The 17,932-nt window shown below is 45.1% G+C and overlaps 1 pseudogene; it reads left to right on the top strand.

Annotated features, from left to right (window-relative positions):
- The first annotated feature begins 17,160 nt into the window (after positions 1-17,160).
- Positions 17,161-17,932, top strand: part of LOC138521229 (arylamine N-acetyltransferase, pineal gland isozyme NAT-10-like) — a 300,747-nt pseudogene continuing 299,975 nt past the window's right edge.

The following is a 17,932-nucleotide window of genomic DNA, read 5'->3' as shown; positions in this document are numbered from 1 at the left end:
ACTAGCAGATGACCAGAAACTAAGGGAAAACTAATCCTGCATGGTATGAAACGCACACAAACTGATGAAGGTGGGCAAGAGTGAACCCGCGGAGGGATGCTAACAAGAGGGGACAAAATCTGAATTCTCATGAACATCGTGTTGGCAAGAGTGAACCCGAAGGAGGGAAACTGGTAATTGAAAAGGGGTCCAAACCCAAAGGAGGGAGATCCAGGGGTGGAAAGTCAGCACCCAAAGTTCATTGAGAAAGGAACTGTTTGATTGAGGTGTCAAGTACGACTGTGAGGGGTCTCTGCCCGTAAGAGGGGGACGCAGGGGTCACCCAAAGCCATACATGGAATAGAGCTTTTGTGTTGGTTTGTTGAAACTAACAGGCCCTCGAAGGTAAGTGACTTTTTATTGAAAAGAGACTTTAACCACCGGAGAACCTGCTAGCTGGAACGGAACTGTCGGCTTGTGCTGGGAAAGCTCGCATATGTGCTGTGCTCAGGAGACCCACCTTGTCCTGTGCTGAAATCGTGGGGAAGCGAGACCCCTGGCAATCGCATCCTGACTTCTTATTTATGAACATTGCGTCATTGAAAACCCTATGTCACACTCTTTCTGTAATTAGTTGTAAGGCTTTTGAAATTGTTTTTTATTTTAGTATAGTCCTTTTTACTTTGACAAGACGCTACGAGGACAGCCTTATTTTTCATGTGATGGTCGACGCTTGCTCCCATCTGAGATTTAGGTTAGGTGTTTTTCCACACTGCATTTACAGTTTAATAAACACCTTTGAACTGTGATCACTTGTGACTGTCTTTACTGTTGCCACATGAGTCCCTTAAAGCTTGCAGCATGCTTCTATTCAGGGCAGCGCTGGGGGAACTTCTTTCTCCCATAGTGAAAATCAAAAGTTAGCGCCCATGAACCCAAAGCTCAGTTTCCCAATACTTTCTGTCAACACAATAGAACCATTCACTTTCAATTGAGTAATTTGACAAACAAATAACATCTTTAGAAGTATACGTTCCATAAAACTCAAAGGTAAGTGCACACAAATCACAAGGTGTTTGTGCATGTAGTCTGATAAAAAACTAAACACAGTTTAAAGAAAATTAGCTTTAGGAAGCACGTTTCACTTTGGAAATATCTTGTTTTGTGGTTTAAATGAAATTGTAAGCTTCACTTTGCTAAAACAATAGTGTGCCCAGCACGTGGGAAGCCTACGTTTAGCATAGAATGCCCCACCACAGTGATATTCATGGCCCATCTATTCCCGCTTTGTCCCCTTCAGGCAAAAAGAAAGGGCAGGCTCAGCAAAGAGTTGTAACCATGTGATTACAGGTCAAAGGATCACCCTCAGAGCTCCAAAAAAGAATTGTTTGCCAGGGAGGCAGGGTACCAATTGAGGGGTGGGGGGGTGCGAATAGCGGAGGGCGATTGACCCCCTTTGTCACTCCCTACGGACGCCTATGCTGGTAGCCTGTGAGGGGGCGAGGAGTGAAGTGGGGCTTCCTGGCCACAGTGTGGCCACAGTGTGGCCACACCCTTCAGTCTGCCAGCTACAGTGAGTAGTGCATCACCACTGACACCTCAGTGAGGGCCTGATTTTGACTGCGTATACAAATGTTGGGCTCAAGTCGAGATTACGCGAGGGTGGACAGCATTGGATATTTTAGCGGCTGTGAGCATAACGAGATATGCCGCTCTAGCTTTGAATGTTAAGAATATACTCTGTGTTCACAACTGGGGGTGGGAATTCGAACTGCGGTGGACAGGTCAGGCACTTCAGTCATATGTGACTTGATAAAAGTGTACATATCACTGAGAGTGAAATATCTCATATTGGGGCTGTGCTCTCCAGGGAAAACATTGGCATTAATTCTTATGTTTGTGCACACCTTTTCTGATTTTAAAACACTATTTGAAGAAAATATCCCGTCGGGTTAGTACAAAAGGTTCCCATAGCAAATAATGGAACAAAGTAGAACTGCAGTTTGGGGGAACATTAATAGAAGACCGTCTCAAAACCTTTCAGATCCAGGTTCGAAACCCAGGAGTCCCAGGAGGAAAGGAAGCGAAGCAGGATTTAGGCCCATGTTAACCAATGGTGAACCACAGTAGAAGGGGACGTGCAACAACCCTTGACCCCGGACCAATAGGAACCATGTAGAGAAATTCAAAGTATAACCTGAAATCCCAGGGCCCAAATGTAAGTATTCATGGCTGCAGCTTCAGAAAACACACCTTAACAGTGGTCTAACATTGTGGAGAGTAAAAATGGTTTTGTTTCTTTTAGAGTTACACAATCTAGTCGTTTATGAACTTGAACCCCAGACCAACAACCAGGGCCGGCCCTAGGATTTGCAGAGACAAGTGCGGCAAATTAAGTATGGGGCCCCTTAATTTGTAGTTGATAACATCACAGGAAGTGACATCACAAGATAATGACCACTACGCATTTAGGCAGCAGAGAAAACATGGTAAAATAATTTAATATATGTATATTTTTATATATTCTTCAATATTGTGGTGTCACGTGTCCCGAGAAGCAGGGTCACGTGACACACGACGGCCGGATGTAAAAATAAAGGTATCACCGGAACTGGCGTCTTAACGCCAGTCCGGGTTTATGCACCTACGAACGTGGTTGTGTATTTGATTGCTGCGCCGCCCCCGCGCACTGCGACACCAGCGCAACCCCCGCGTGAGTGCCTCGCTCCGCACCTGTCCCGCCTGCCGTGCCGGCAGGCCGACATTACAGTGGCGACGAGGCGGTAAGTGGGTTGCGAGCCCCGACAACAACGCAGGTCATCGCACCCACGGACCCGCGCTTACCCAATCGCGGAGCCGGCAGGATAGCGACGCCGGCCCCGCCCACCATCGGAGTCAACCTCCAGCGGCGGCGAAGAGTGGCCCCAGTACCCCAACAAGAAAAAAAAAAAATCATATCTAACAACAGCCCAGGTAGCAGCCTCCTCAGCCCTGGCAGCTGCATCCAGCAGCAAATCACCACCCCACGACAAGGGAGAAGCAATCCACGCAGGCCTACCCTGCCAAGACGCTGCACGTGGGACCACGCGCTGCACGCTCACCAGGCCCAACCACCACCACACGGTAAGCTGCAACTCAGCGCCGTAACACCGCACAACACAACATGTCCGACCCGACGTCCAGCCCATCAGAGACCAGCGCCAGGTCCACGTCGAGGAGGAGCCTCACCGAGGAACGCACAGACCCCTCGCTAACCACGTTCATGCCGCCGTTCGACCCGTTCACCAACGGAGCGGCCATCAGATGGGAAATATGGATACAACAGTTCGAGATGCACCTCGACGCGAGAGACATCACTACGCCCAAAAAAATGCGCACCTTTCTCCTCCTCAACATAGGATCTGCCGCCCTGCGCCTATTCAACGCCACGCCAAACAGAGGTAGTGATGCCAACTACGCTGCAGCAAAAGCCGCCCTTTCCAACATGTTCAAACCAGACCTCAACCCCGACTACGAGCGGTTCCACTTCTGCATGGCGAGACAACGAGAAAAAGAGACAGTGGACAAGTTTCACGCTCGCCTTCGCGAAATGGCCGTAGGCTGCGAATTTCCAGACGAGGAATTCGCCATCCGCCTCCAAATTATCAACGGCATCTCATCCGAGAAGCTGAGGAGGGCGATACTATCAGAGAAGAATGTACGGCTATCACGCATCCTCGAGATGGCAAGACTCCGCGAGCAAACAGAGGACCAAGTAGCAGTAATGGAAGCAGCCATTCAGAGGCTTCCGCTAGACAACCCGGGACCAACAGAAGACGTAGCAGCCATCTCCCGACACCAGGGCACCCGCCCGAAACAGAACCCAGAATGCAACCACCACAAAGGCGTGACCAATCGTGCAAGTGGTGCGGAGGCCCATGGCATAAAGGGGATTCCTGCCCAGCGTGGGGGTCAACATGCAGAAAATGCAACCGCCTGAACCACTACGCCGCAGTCTGCCTAAATCCACCGAACAAGAACGACCGTGATGCAGACCCGCGGCCATCACAAGAACCACGTAGGAGATTCGCGCCCAAGGAACCCCGCCAACCAACGCGGAGAGGGAAAGCTAGGGCAGTCGACGAATCACAAAGATCCCAAACCACGAGCGAAAGCGACGAAAGTGACAGCGACTCATCCCCCGAAAGGCAAGGCAAAGAAAGGAGAAAGAAAGGGAAGAGGCGAATACACCGAGTGCACCTAATATTAGCAGTGGACCCACGGAAATCACGACAGAAGAGGAGACCAACATGCACCATCCTCTCCAATGGAGACCCACTGAAAGTTATCATTGACACCGGTGCCACAGTAAATGTCATGCCAGTGACAGCATTCAACAGTCTCAACCCCAGACCAGAGCTCCTCAAGAGGAAAGTCAGGCTATACGCCTATGGATCAAAGAAACCCCTGCCTGTGCGAGGATCGTTCAAATCCAACTTCGCTCACAGTAACGCCAGCTGCCGAGCCCGAATATACGTGGTAGACGCCGGGTGCGAAACCCTCCTAAGCTGCAAAACAGCCGAAAAGTTGGAGCTGATACACTTCGCATTCAGTGCGCAACATGATGAACTACACGACCTCTTGGGGCGACACAAAAAGCTGTTCCGAGGCATCGGGAGCCTAAAAGGGAGAACGGTCAAGCTACACATAGACCCCACCATCGAACCCAAAGCAGTACGGCACAGGCGAATCCCATTCCACCTGAGAGAGGCCGTAGAAAAGGAACTACTCAAGCTCGAAAACGCAGGGATCATCGAGAAGACGTCTGGACCAACCCCGTGGGTTTCGCCGATGGTAGTAGCCCAGAAGCCAAAACAACCAGGCGCAGTAAGGATATGTATCGATATGCGGCTCCCCAACATAGCTATCGGCCGTGAGCGCCATGTCACTCCAACCATTGACGAGCTCATTGTAGATCTCACGGGAGCGACGATCTTCAGCAAGCTCGACCTCCGGTCCGGCTATCATCAGCTAAAACTATCAAAAGAATCCAGATACATCACAACATTTTCGTCCCATCTTGGCCTGATGCGATACAAGAGACTCAACTTCGGGATATCATCGGCGGCGGAAGTATTCCAGCATGAGATCCGGAAAGTCATCACGGGCCTCGAGGGAACCACCAACATCAGTGACGACATCCTTGTATATGCATCGAACAAAGACGACCACCACCAACGCTTAGCAGCAGTCCTAAAGAGACTCGAGGATGCCGGACTGACCCTCAACGCAGACAAATGCGAATTCAACAAAAAGGAACTCTGTTTCTTCGGATACATTTTCAGTGCAGCAGGAGTGTCCCCAGACCCATCAAAGGTACAAGACATAAAAGAATTTGAACCACCAAAATCAGCCTCGGAAGTGAGAAGCTTTATGGGAATGGCCACCTACTGTGCACGGTTCATCCCTGATCTTGCAAGCATCGCCAGCCCACTCAGGGAGCTAACCAAGAAAGATCGAAAGTGGGAGTGGACGGAGGTTCACCAACAGGCCTTTCAACAGATAAAAGACTCCCTGTCCGCCTCCACCACCATGGCGTTCTTCAACGTAGACCGACAGACCGAACTTCTTGTCGACGCCAGCCCAGTTGGCCTAGGGGCCGTGCTGACCCAAACAGATAAAGATGGCACGATATTTCCAATCGCGTTTGTCAGCAGAGCCCTCACCAAACCTGAACTAAACTATGCACATATCGAAAAGGAAGCCCTGGCCATTCTGTGGGGATGTCGCCACTTTAAAGTCTACCTGTTAGGGAAACATGCGAAAGTTTTCACCGACCACAAGCCCCTGGTCCCGATATTCCGAGGCTCCGCCCCACATCCTCCCGCCCGCATTGAAAAGTGGATGTTGCAGCTGCAACCCTACAACATTGAAGTAGAATACCGCCCGGGATCGGATAATCCAGCGGACTATCTGTCCCGCCATCCGCGGCCAGCCACTGACAAAGAACAGCACCACGCAACAGAAACGGACGAACACGTCTGTCACGTGATAGCATGCGCCCGACCACAAGCCTTGACACTGCAGGAAGTGGTACAAGAAACAGCAGAAGACACAGTCCTGAAACATACAGCCGCAGCCATACAGTCAGGCAACTGGAAAACCTACCTCATGTCAATGTCTCACCGAACAACCACTGCCCAAGCCAAACTCAGGGCCCTGTTCGGCATCAGACATGAACTATCTGTAGCCCCTGAAGGAGTAATACTGAAAGGACACAGGATCATATTACCAGAATCCCTCGAGATCAGGGCGCTCAAGCTGGCCCACAGTGGACACCAAGGGATTGTCAAGTCGACCGCCTACCTAAAGTCCCGAATGTGGATGCCAAACATGCACCAGAGAATTACGGAACTCGTAGAATCCTGCACAGCATGCCAAGCATCACGGAGACCAGCAAACCCCGAACCACTCAGCTGCGCCCCCCGAAGCACAAAACGATGGGAGGCCGTCAGTATGGACCACTGCACCATCGCTGGAGAAGGATGCCTGCTAGTAGTAATAGATGAATTTAGCAGGTACCCTGAAGTAGAGCATGTGGCCTCGACAAACGCAGAAACCACCATCCTCACATTGGAGAAAATATTCGCAATTCATGGCATTCCCAAGAAAATTAAAAGTGACAATGGCCCATCGTTTGCCAGTCAAGAACTAAGGGAATTTTTCAAAGAGGTCAACGTTAAACATCAACGCATCACCCCAAGATGGCCTCAGGCAAACGGTGACGCAGAGCGCTTCATGGGATCACTGAACAAGATCATCAGGATCGCCAAGGAACAAGGACACCCCTGGTTGAAGGCTGTATATCGGTTTCTGAGGACACACCGACAAACCCCACACTCAGCCACAGGGGTCAGTCCGGCGGCCCTCATGTTTGGAGTTCCCATCCAGGCAGAGCTACCGATACACCCAGACTGGACAGTGCCAGACCCGGACATCATCGAGATGGAAGCAAGACGGGAAAGACACAACGAGCGAGAAAGCATTGCTCGACGAGCACACCACAGAGAAATAAACCCGGGGGACACGGTCCTCGTCAGGAACCGGGCACCACCGAAGAAAATGTCCCTCAATTTCGAAGCACGCCCGTGGACTGTCACGACCACCAACCAAAGCGTGATTACGGCAACCTGCGGAAAAGAGACGGTAACCAGAAACGTCTCCCACTTCATGAAAGTGCCCCAAGAAATGTGGGAAGAGCAACGGTCACCCCAGAGGGGAGAAGTGGTACACTCACCCCAAACACCCACACCACAGCAGACCACAGAAGTGCCGGAAGAGGCAAATGGTGAAGTGGAGGCCGCCACGGAAGACGCGCCACGAGAAAGAAGCACCCGATACAGTCTGAGAGAAAAGCCCAGACCGTCTTCCCACCTTCAAGGGTATGTAGTAGACGAAATATGCCAAAGAAGACGGCAGCAGAGACAGAGACATTCACCTATTCAGAAGTAAGACTCAATGTAAAATGTCATGTTAACACGTGGGAATTTTGCCTCCAACTTGGGGAGGAATGTGGTGCCACGTGTCCCGAGAAGCAGGGTCACGTGACACACGACGGCCGGATGTAAAAATAAAGGTATCACCGGAACTGGCGTCTTAACGCCAGTCCAGGTTTATGCACCTACGAACGTGGTCGTGTATTTGATTGTTGCGCCGCCCCCGCGCACTGCGACACCAGCGCAACCCCCGCGCGAGGGCCTCGCTCCGCATCTGTCCCGCCTGCCGTGCCGGCAGGCCTACATCACAAATATCACTGATTTTTACACCAGTCAAAAAATAATTTTCGGGACGCTAGTTTCTTCATAGTATACTTTCCTTTATTCGTGTTCCTGTGGAACCATTCATAGCAAAGAAAATTTAAAAGCCATACTGATCTAGCACTCCCATTTAGTGTAGCAAATAGATTGTGTGTGGGCGTTGATGCGTTTTGCGGCTTCCTCGTCACTTGATCACAACAAATGCCTCATTTGAAAAGTGCTTGTTAAATTGTCCACATCGTGTTGGAGTTAGAGATAAAAGAGGACTAGTTATTCTTCTTATTTGCTTTTTTTGCTATTTTTACATGTCGGCCATCTTAAAATGGTTCAGTTGCCAACTTGTGTTGCTTGCTGCAGCACTCTTTTTCCCACTATATAATACTTGTTTCAAACAGTTATTTAACAAACGAAGCTATAGAGACTCAAAAGTGCATAGTGCATTCGCAGCATTAATCATGGTCCTTATTGAAATACAATACACGGAATGCTATGCATAGTGCTATCATCCTTATTCCGTGCCAGGCCAATTGGTTACAAGATCTATAATGCTCATCTCGGCGTTCATCGTCCTCTAGACAAGATGCACGCTGCAACGTATGGTACATAACCAGTTGATCCTAAAGTGCATAGTGCATTCGCAGCATTAATCATGGTCCTTATTGAAATACAATACACGGAATGCTATGCATAGTGCTATCATCCTTATTCCGTGCCGGGCCAATTGGTTACAAGATCTATAATGCTCATCTCGGCGTTCATCGTCCTCTAGACAAGATGCACGCTGCAACGCAGGGGCGTTGCTAGGGGGGGGCTAAGGGGGCTATAGCCCCTGATCTTTTGGTTGTAGCCCCGGATAGAATCTCAGGAGCTACAGCCAAAAGACTAGCTAGCCCCCAATCCCAACAGTACCGACATCAGCTTAGCCCAGAGTCTTTTCCAGACCTAGCAACTCCCCTGCTGCAACGTATGGTACATAACTAGTTGATCCTAAAGTGCATAGTGGATTAGCAGCATTTTTTATATAAAATATCTCTTATTAACCTCAACGTGCATAATGTATTGGCAGCATTTTCCATATAGTGCCTAACAGGATCAACTCTGCAACGTTTCCTGTATAGTGCTAGCAGCATCTTGCCCACAGGACAAATCGGCTGAGAGAGTGCATAATTTAATAGCAACATATCTCGAATTCAAAAAGACAAATATAAAACCAGACCATTAAAATCTCTGCTGCTACGAGTCTATTGCCATTAATTCATAAAGCTTGCAGCCTCCTTGCATGTAACGTGGGTAGACTATGGATTCAATGTTTCTCACATAGTACTAACAGCACTTTTCCAATACAAATCGGCTGAAAAAAGTGCTTAGTGCAATGACAACATATTTACAATACATGTAAACTTAAGTATTCGGCCCTCTCTTAATTTATTCTAATTCATTGCTGGACATTCAACAAACACTGTAATTAGTGCATTTAAAATCATTGTGCAAAATCAAAGAGAAAAAACAATCACCAATAGAATAAGAAAGGATTAAAATTAATGTACATAGCAAAACAACATTTCCAGGCAAATATGCAATATAGATTCTAGCTTCAGCATACAGAGCTCGACCTAATGTGAGGCAGCTGGCGAAATACATGGCATATCTTATTGACCCAAAAATGTATATAGTTCTTCATCTATATTATGGTCATTGGGATGTTTGCTTTCAAAATCCAGAATACAACAAATTTCTTGTTGCCGAAGCATACATTCTCTAGCGCCTCTGCGGGGGCCAATTGCAATCCTATGGATGCCAAAAAAGCCCAAACTTTCCATATTGTTACTGTGGCATTCCGCAAAGTGTTTGGCCATGGGGTAGTTTGCATCATTGTGTGCGATAGCTCGTACATGCTGTTGGATTCGGATCTTCAGTTTGCACTTAGTGCTTCCAATGTACCATTTATGGAAGGAGCATGTCAAAACATATAATACGTACTCTGTTTCGAATGTGATTCTATACAATATTGAGACGGTATTCCCCAATATTGGATGTTGAAATGATGCGCAGGTTTTCGTATATATTTGCAAACATTACACCTTGTGCATTTGAAGAAACCTTTCTTTTGGTTTGCAAACCAATTTGCCATGTTCTTGTCTTCCTCCTTGGTCATATAGCTCTGTGCTAATATATCATTGATAGAACAATTTCTTCTGAAGTTGATTTCTGGGTTGATCTTCAGACCGCAGGAAAGATCTTTGTCTGCCAATAAAATCTTCCAATGTCTTTGCATTATTCGTCTGATCGCAAGGGCTTGTGTGTCAAAGGTTAAAATCAGACGTGGACTGTCGGCTACTGATCTGATTTTGCTTGTTTAGGGGATCCCATCAAAAGGCTTTGTCTGTCTTGACTTGCCTTGAGGTATGCTCTCCGAATCACTTTTTCTGGATATTGTTGTCCTTTAAAGCCTTGAGCCGTGATTTTGCTCTGAGTCGAAAACCTCTAATGTAGTGGTATTCCGTTGTATCCTAACGAACTCTCCATATGGAACAATCCATATTAAAACTTGTGGCATGTAATGGAGTGCCTGATCGTGTCAATTTTCTGTGTAATTCACAGATTATTGTGTGGTTTGTTATTCTCAGGTTAACATCTAAAAAAGTGATGAAGGTTCGGCTGTGTGTTTCTGTAAACCTTAAATTGTTTGTGTTCTGATTTAATAATGTCACAAACTCTAGCCATCCTTGTACGGACCCCTTCCAGATTACAAACAAATCATCAATATACCTCAGCCACAATATCACGTTTTCTGTTTTTTCCAAATTACGGTCAGACCACAGCTCGAGTTCTTCCCAAGCGACCATTGTTAAATTAGCATAGGACGGCGCAAAGTTTGTGCCCGTGGCAGTTCTCTGAACTTGTCTGAAAAACTCGTTATTGAAAAGAAAAAAAATGTTCGTTAAGCAGAGATCGATCGTTTCTAGGACCATTTCTGTATGCTCATGAGAGATTTAGTGTTCAGATAATGCTTGCACGCTTGTTTGCCATATTCATGACCAATTGAAGTGTAAAGGGAAACAACATCCATAGTTGCCATTATATAATCGGTTTCCCATGGTATATCATCAACACAAGACAAAAAGTCTGTAGTGTCTTTCAAGTATGATGGAAGAGTGGAGACAAATGGGAAGAGGGCTTCCTCTACATACTTTGACATATTTTCCAAAGCTGACCCTATTGAGGACACAATGGGAATCCCTGTTGGTTTCTTGATATTTTTATGTATTTTGGGAAGAAAGTATATCGTTGGTGTAATTGAGTTCGTGGTCTCCAAGAATTTACAGGTCTCTTCCGTCAGTATTGCTTTTTGTTCCCACTTGACAAGAAATTATTTAACTTTGTTCTCCAGTTCTTTAATAGGATTAGTTTTAATCCTTTCATAACACTTTGTATCAGTGAGCTGCTTATATGCCTCTTTATGTAATCGTTTTTGTTTAATAGGACAATGTTACATCCTTCATCAGAGTGTTTGATGATACAATTTGTCAGCTCATGTAGTTCCTGAAGTGCTTTCCTGTCTTTTACTGACATATTATCTTTGAATCTTTGTTTGTTTGTTCTCGGCATATCTTTTTGATCTTCGATCACTAGGCTTTGGAAAGCCTCAATGCTGCTCCCCATATTCGATGTGGGATTGAATTTGGACTTCTGTTTAAGTTTGCTTTTTGAAGTCCAATCCGTTCTGATACTGAGCTCAGCAAAATCTACTGGTTCTTGTTCCATACCCACATCCAATCCTTTTTCCAGTCCAATAAAGTCTGATAGTATGCTTAGTTCATCTATCTTTACTTCTATTCTTCCTATAGCTTCTTGAATACATTAGTTGCGAAAACTTTCCGAAGACATATTTTGCGTATAAAATTGTCAAAATTGATTCGCGTTTGCACAAAGTAATTTGTAGCTGTTGGGCAGAAATTGAGGCCCAGACTGAATACTTTCTGTTGATTATCAGTGAGGACGTGTTCTGATAAGTTAATTATCTTAGTATTTTCCATGTCTTGTTGTATCTCATTTACTTGCCAGAGCGCAGTGATCTGGCCGGGGTATTGTTTGTGGCATTTGTTGCCCTTCTGCCACCTCCTCATTTTTTTCGGCCCCCTCTGCCTCTTCCTTGTGTCTGGGCTCCTTCTCTTGTTTGTTTGTTCTTTCTGCCATCCTGGTGTAATAGATGCATCTCGTCTAAAAAATGTAAATGAATGTTTGGTTCTTCGTTGTCACTGCCTGTGATGTCTGACTCTGATGAATTTTCACTTACATCTCTCTGCACTTCTACTGTTGATGTCGTTGGCTTTTTAGTAGATATTTGTCGCAAATGGTCAAACCTTGTAGCGAAGGTATAAACCCTACCCTTTTCATAGTCTTCCTTGTCACGTAGAAATGTCCTCTGTTTTTGTTTTTTGATCTCTTCTTTGTAATTAACTAGGTTTTTCTCTATATTGCTTTTTAATTTCTTGCCTTCTTCACTCTCCGGTATCTGTTTCAGTTTATCTTCCACCTCGCTGATCTTCTCTTTTGCCCAGTCGCCGCCAGCATATTCAACCAGTAACTGTAAGAAGGTTTTAGAACATCCGTTTGTTGCATCGCTCCATTCTATTAGCATTAATGGATCTTGTTCCTCGAATGAGGCAATAGTGAGAATTCTTAATCCCCGGGGATCCTCCCCACTTCAATATAGTTTTTTGAAGAATGTTCTTCCCACCATTTACTAACTTCCTTGCACTGTAATTTTTCTAATTCCTTCATTACACCGATTTCGCTATCCCCTTGAGGTTCTGCACTGGCGCTTGGTTAAGTCTTGCTGATTTGCAATGTTTCACTGAACAACATTATAGCTTGTGCCTTTCTTGCTGCTTCTCTGTTTGCTTGGGAGTTAGGAAAAGTATTTAAGTGTCCAGGCTCAACAATTTACTTCATGTCATCAGTTTCCCAAATATCAACAAGAGTTAAAGAGCTCAGCCATGGAACTCAAATGCACAGTGTTAATTAACCTGTGCGAGCCGTGGTTATGCTTAAAGGTTGCATCGTATTCAACAATACAGATATGGAAGTTTTTCACACATGCAGCGCAACAAAAGTACTCACCCAGCTTAGTTTCGCCTGTCGTTCTCCAACGCTCGGATCCACACCGCTAATGGGTTTTCCTTAAACATTTCTGCTGCTCCTGGGATCGCGTTTGCCTTTGTAATTGCAGCCCGAGCTGCGCCGGACGTTCGTCTTCCAAAGACGTGATGCAGCCGTGCGCTCCAAAAAGATTTGCAGTCACTGGTGCTCACCGCGCGCTGACACGTAGCAGCATGCAATTATTCTTTCAAATCACTGACTTTTACACCAGTCAAAAAGTGGGTCACACTCTCCATAGCGATTCAAAAATAATATTCAGGATGCTAGTTTCATCGTAGTATACTTTCCTTTATTCGTGTTCCTGTGGAACCATTCATAGCAAAGAACATTTAAAAGCCATACAGATCTGGCACTCCCATTTATTGTAGTAAAAAGATTGTGCGTGGGCATTGACGCGTTTCGTGGCTTCCTTGCTGCTTGATCACAACAAATGCCTCATTCGAAAAGTGCTTGTTAAATTGGCCACAGCGTGTTAGAGTTAGAGTTAAAAAGAGGACTAGTTATACTCCTTATTTGCTTTTTTGCTATTTTTACATGTCGGCCATCTTAAAATGGTTCAGTTGCCAACTTGTGTTGCTTGTTGCAGCACTCATTTTCCCACTATATAATACTTGTTTCAAACTGTTATTTATCAAACGAAGCCACAGAGACTCGAAAGTGCATAGTGCATATATATAGTCTGAGAGGAGAATTTTCAATAACTACACTAGTAAAGTATAAAAAGGTGCCCAGCTTTTAAGCCAAACAATTTATAATGAAATATTCCAAAGAAAACAAAATCCATGCGCTTTAATGGAACTTGCACTTTTATGTGTTCCTGTGGGTAAGCATCTGCATTGGAAACATGACCACCTGAACACTTGAGCAAGTAAACTTTTTTAAATGCTGGCCTCAAAAACACAGAACTGGGGCTGCGTCTGCCTGTTGAAAAAAGTGGGTGGAAACTGTCCACCCACATGTATCGACTTGTGCCCTGAAAATCAGTACAGGGCCAGAACCAGAGAAAATATCCCATCCAGTCTCCAGGATGACAACCTCTCTTGAAAATAATATTAATAATGTATTTCTTATATTTCTTGTCACATCCTTGGTAAATATCCATGGCTCACTTGCATGCTTCATATATAATGTGAGGAAAATGTTACATTTTACTTAAACGCTTTTTGGCTTGCTAATTATAAACATGTGGAAATAAGGCAAATAGCTAAAACTGTTTTGTGCAATATGTTTAATTGTGGTGAAGGAAAGCACATTTAGGCAGCTAATTGCTGCTTTGCAAGTGCTTTCAAAATAAAAAGGCCCCTTTACAGTTCTTAACACAAAAATGGTCTCTGAAATAGGCCATCAATAGTAAATTGCACCCTCTTTAAACGCTCTGCTTTAAGAAAGAAAGTGATCATCAGTGCTTATGAGGCTCACAGCGCATATTGGGCTGCTGGGAGCGGGGTGGGGGTTGTTTGTCTCTCCAGAGTCGCCGCAGGAGGTTGACATGTGACAAGTTGCCTCACCAGAAGAAACAAAAGGGAGCCAAACCTCGAGGGACAACAGCCGCTTTTGAAAAATATATTCCGGCAAGATTCCCCATCATCATGCATGCTGCAATGTGTGCCGCCCGTGAGCTCAGAGTGCCCAGCAACAAGTTTAGGTCCTGTGAGCACAGAGCCCATGCTGCAGCCTGCAAGAGGAGGTAGTCAACGGCACCCTTGGCGCAGGGTCCTAGCAGGTACGGGGCCAAGTGCAGACTGCACACGCCTAGCGCCGGCCCTGCCATTTGACAACCTAGACTCTCAGAAAGAAGAAGAATCTGACTTCTCACAAGAGTGATCCACTTGCCAAGATTGGAAACAATGACGAGGAATACATCAAGAAGACATGGTCCCACGAAAGAAATAGCGCAGGAGGCAACCCACAATGCCCAAATGAACAGCAGAAGGGCTTAGTAGTGTCCCACCACAGTTCTAGACAATAGCAGCTTCCTACCTCAAGACACATGACCAGCGGGATAGTTTGGGAAGACAGTGGGAAAACGTTCCAGAAACTGTCCCAGCATGGGACATCCAGCCCATCCAATTAGGAACATTTGGTGGAGGATGAGGGACAGCCCAGGAAGATTGTCCAGCAACACAAATCAAAAACTGGAGTGAAGGGAACGGATGCAGGACACAGTAATTAGGCCCAGACCTGGTCCTTAAGAGCAGCAACAAGGCTTCAAGGCAAAACGCTTTCAGCAGCAGGCAAGTAAACCTATTAAATCCCAGAAGGGTTGAGGAAGGGTCTCCCCTAAATATGCAGATACACTGATGGGCTGGTTGCACTCCGTCTAAATACTAACATAAACTAACCAGCTAATCCCTTCCCAGTAACCTGCAACATGTCCTTAACAAAATAGTGCAAATTGGTCCAGATGAAATAACTTGAAAATGATTTTGGAAAGTGCTCTCATGAAAAAAGGTTTAAGTGTACTGATAGGAGCTGTGTGGCTTCATTCAGCATAGCAGCAGATTGTGGCAAGCTGCGAAATATGAAATTATGCTGCTAAAGAACAACATCATTGTGTGTGCAGGAAGAAGAAGATGTTACATTTGTAGTGAGCAGGATTGGCATTCACAAAAGGAAAAATACTGGGTAGGATGGATGAAATAGCATGTTCTGGGAGAGGGGAAGGATTCATTTTGACTGACAGGGGAAGGTCATAAAAGGGACTATTAGTGCAAGTGCTGGGCAGACATCCACCGGCATCCAGGGAGTGACATTCTGCAGCGATCCTCGTGTGATGGGCTGGGACAGGCAGTCTGAGACATTTTGCCGAGGCAGTGCCGGCAGGTTTCCTGGGGTTCTGATAATCGGTGGGTGAACCAAGGGAGAGGGACTCGCACGTTCAGCAGTGCAATGAGTCTCGCAAATTTCTAGGTAATTATCGTTCAAAGTGAGGGTGTGCTGATTATGCCTGTCCGCTAGTCAGTCAGAAATGGCTCATTTAATGTGCAATGTTTCAATGTTATAAGTGCATGCGGTTCCGAATTTGCAAGATTGCTTTAAGTTTGATTTTCATAAAGCTTAATTCTTGCCAAGTTTTTCGCTTTCAAGGTTGGGTTGCTAGGGCTGGTTACAGCTCATTCTATTTTTTTTAAAGGTGCCTTTTGCAATTGTTAAACTTTCGCACTAGCAAATCTGTTTCATGCATAGCTGTTGTCATGTGTAATTGCTAAGTTCATCTGTCATGATACAGACACATCATAAAAATTAGTTAGTGTTCGGATGCATTTTGTGGCAGTTGGTCATTCTATTTGATCTGCACACACAGACAAGTGTGCGAAAATAAATGTTTCCATGTGAATAATCTGATGTAAACTCTATAGTAAGAAAGTGAGCGGGTGTGCAGTATTTCATTTTGCATGTTTACAGCTGTGTAGATCAGCCACCAGGGTATATATCAGCATCGTAGATAAGATGCTGAAGGGTAAAAGTACTGCCCCAAATTAAGTGCAATAAGTCCAATACATGGTATTGTGACTAACCCCGGGATAAAAACAGACAAGTGTTAGATTATATACTGAGGAGAGTTTTACCACTATAAATGAAATTCACAGATGCCTCACTACTATAATAATATACCGCAACAAGATACCACCATTTACCACAATAATAAAATACTGAAGATTAGGTGTACCTCCTCCAAGAAATATAGCCAACACTCCTCTGGAGTGCCTGTTCATGTAATTACTCTCTCATTGTATATTCAATGTACCGCCACAAACTGAGATGTGCAACAATTCGCTGCATAAAGGCAGTTAGGGTTAGGAAGCCACACTCATGGTGTTTTTGTACTTTGCAAATAACAAAATAGCACACTATCGCTCAACAAAATCACCAAGTTGTTGTGCATTGTCAGGAGGCAGTAGATGTGTGTCCTTGTGAATTTCCCAAAAGGTTTGTGCAATATCTACTAATACATATGACAACTACTGCATATCCAGAATAGGAAATTATTCTATAAAACTGGTGGCTTCTTACAAAATTCCTAACTTGCCAGGATTTTAGATTTTCTGTATTGTTATATAATATTTTTTTTGCCTTTGGTGTGACAGTTAACAAGCAAATTGATGGCTACTTTAAAAAGTGGTCGATTAAAAAATGTGTATTTTCTTTTTCAGAAAACATAATGAACAAACTGGAATATTTCAATATAATTTATTACAGAGGATAAACAGAAAAAGCTTACATGGACACTTTGACAGCTGTATTCCCGCATCATATCAGGGTAATTCCATTAGAAAATGTCACTGGCTACTGTGGCAATGGCAAAATCATTTTCCTTGGCTATGTCACATTTGAAAGACTTGTGAGTAAGAAAAGAGGCAGATGTTGCTGGGGACACAATTATCAGTTCAACTGGATCGCTAAAGAAATGGGTTATGATGTCACACTCATTGGAGGCAATTTTTACATCCCATAGCTGGAAGTGTACAGTATACATATTTCCCACCCTATGCTGACTGGGGTTGTTGATGGCAAGACCTACCTGCTTGATGCAGGTGCAGGTCTAGGCTATCAAATGTGGCAACCAATTGAGGTGGTTTCTGGGAAGGTAAACCATCGGATATTCCGGGTACGTTTTGCCTCACAGAGAAAAGGGGGCTTTGGTATCTTGACAAAATAGCGCGATACCAGCACAACCCCAGCATGCAGAATTCTGGCACTTAAGGAGAAGAACCATGTATACATATTATGTTCTCAACCTTCAGCCTTGCAGCATGGAGTTCTTCAGACCTGTGAAGATTTCATTCTTTCTTCTATTCTCCTTTGCTCCATTTAGCTACCGGCGGGTGCTTTCGTTTTTTTAGCAACAAACTAATCAAAGTAACATACGATTTCAAGGGCAATATGGATCTGTTTGAGGTCATAATACTTAAAGATGAAGAGATCAAGAAAGCACTTGTAGAAACAATTACTATAAACTTAGAAAAGAATGTGTTATCTGTCAAAAAGGAAAG

Source organism: Ambystoma mexicanum, chromosome 1q, assembly GCF_040938575.1.
Source record: "Ambystoma mexicanum isolate Mex_15411 chromosome 1q, UKY_AmexF1_1, whole genome shotgun sequence".
Taxonomy (NCBI): Eukaryota; Metazoa; Chordata; class Amphibia; order Caudata; family Ambystomatidae; genus Ambystoma; species Ambystoma mexicanum.
This window is presented reverse-complemented; position numbering and strand designations above follow the sequence as displayed.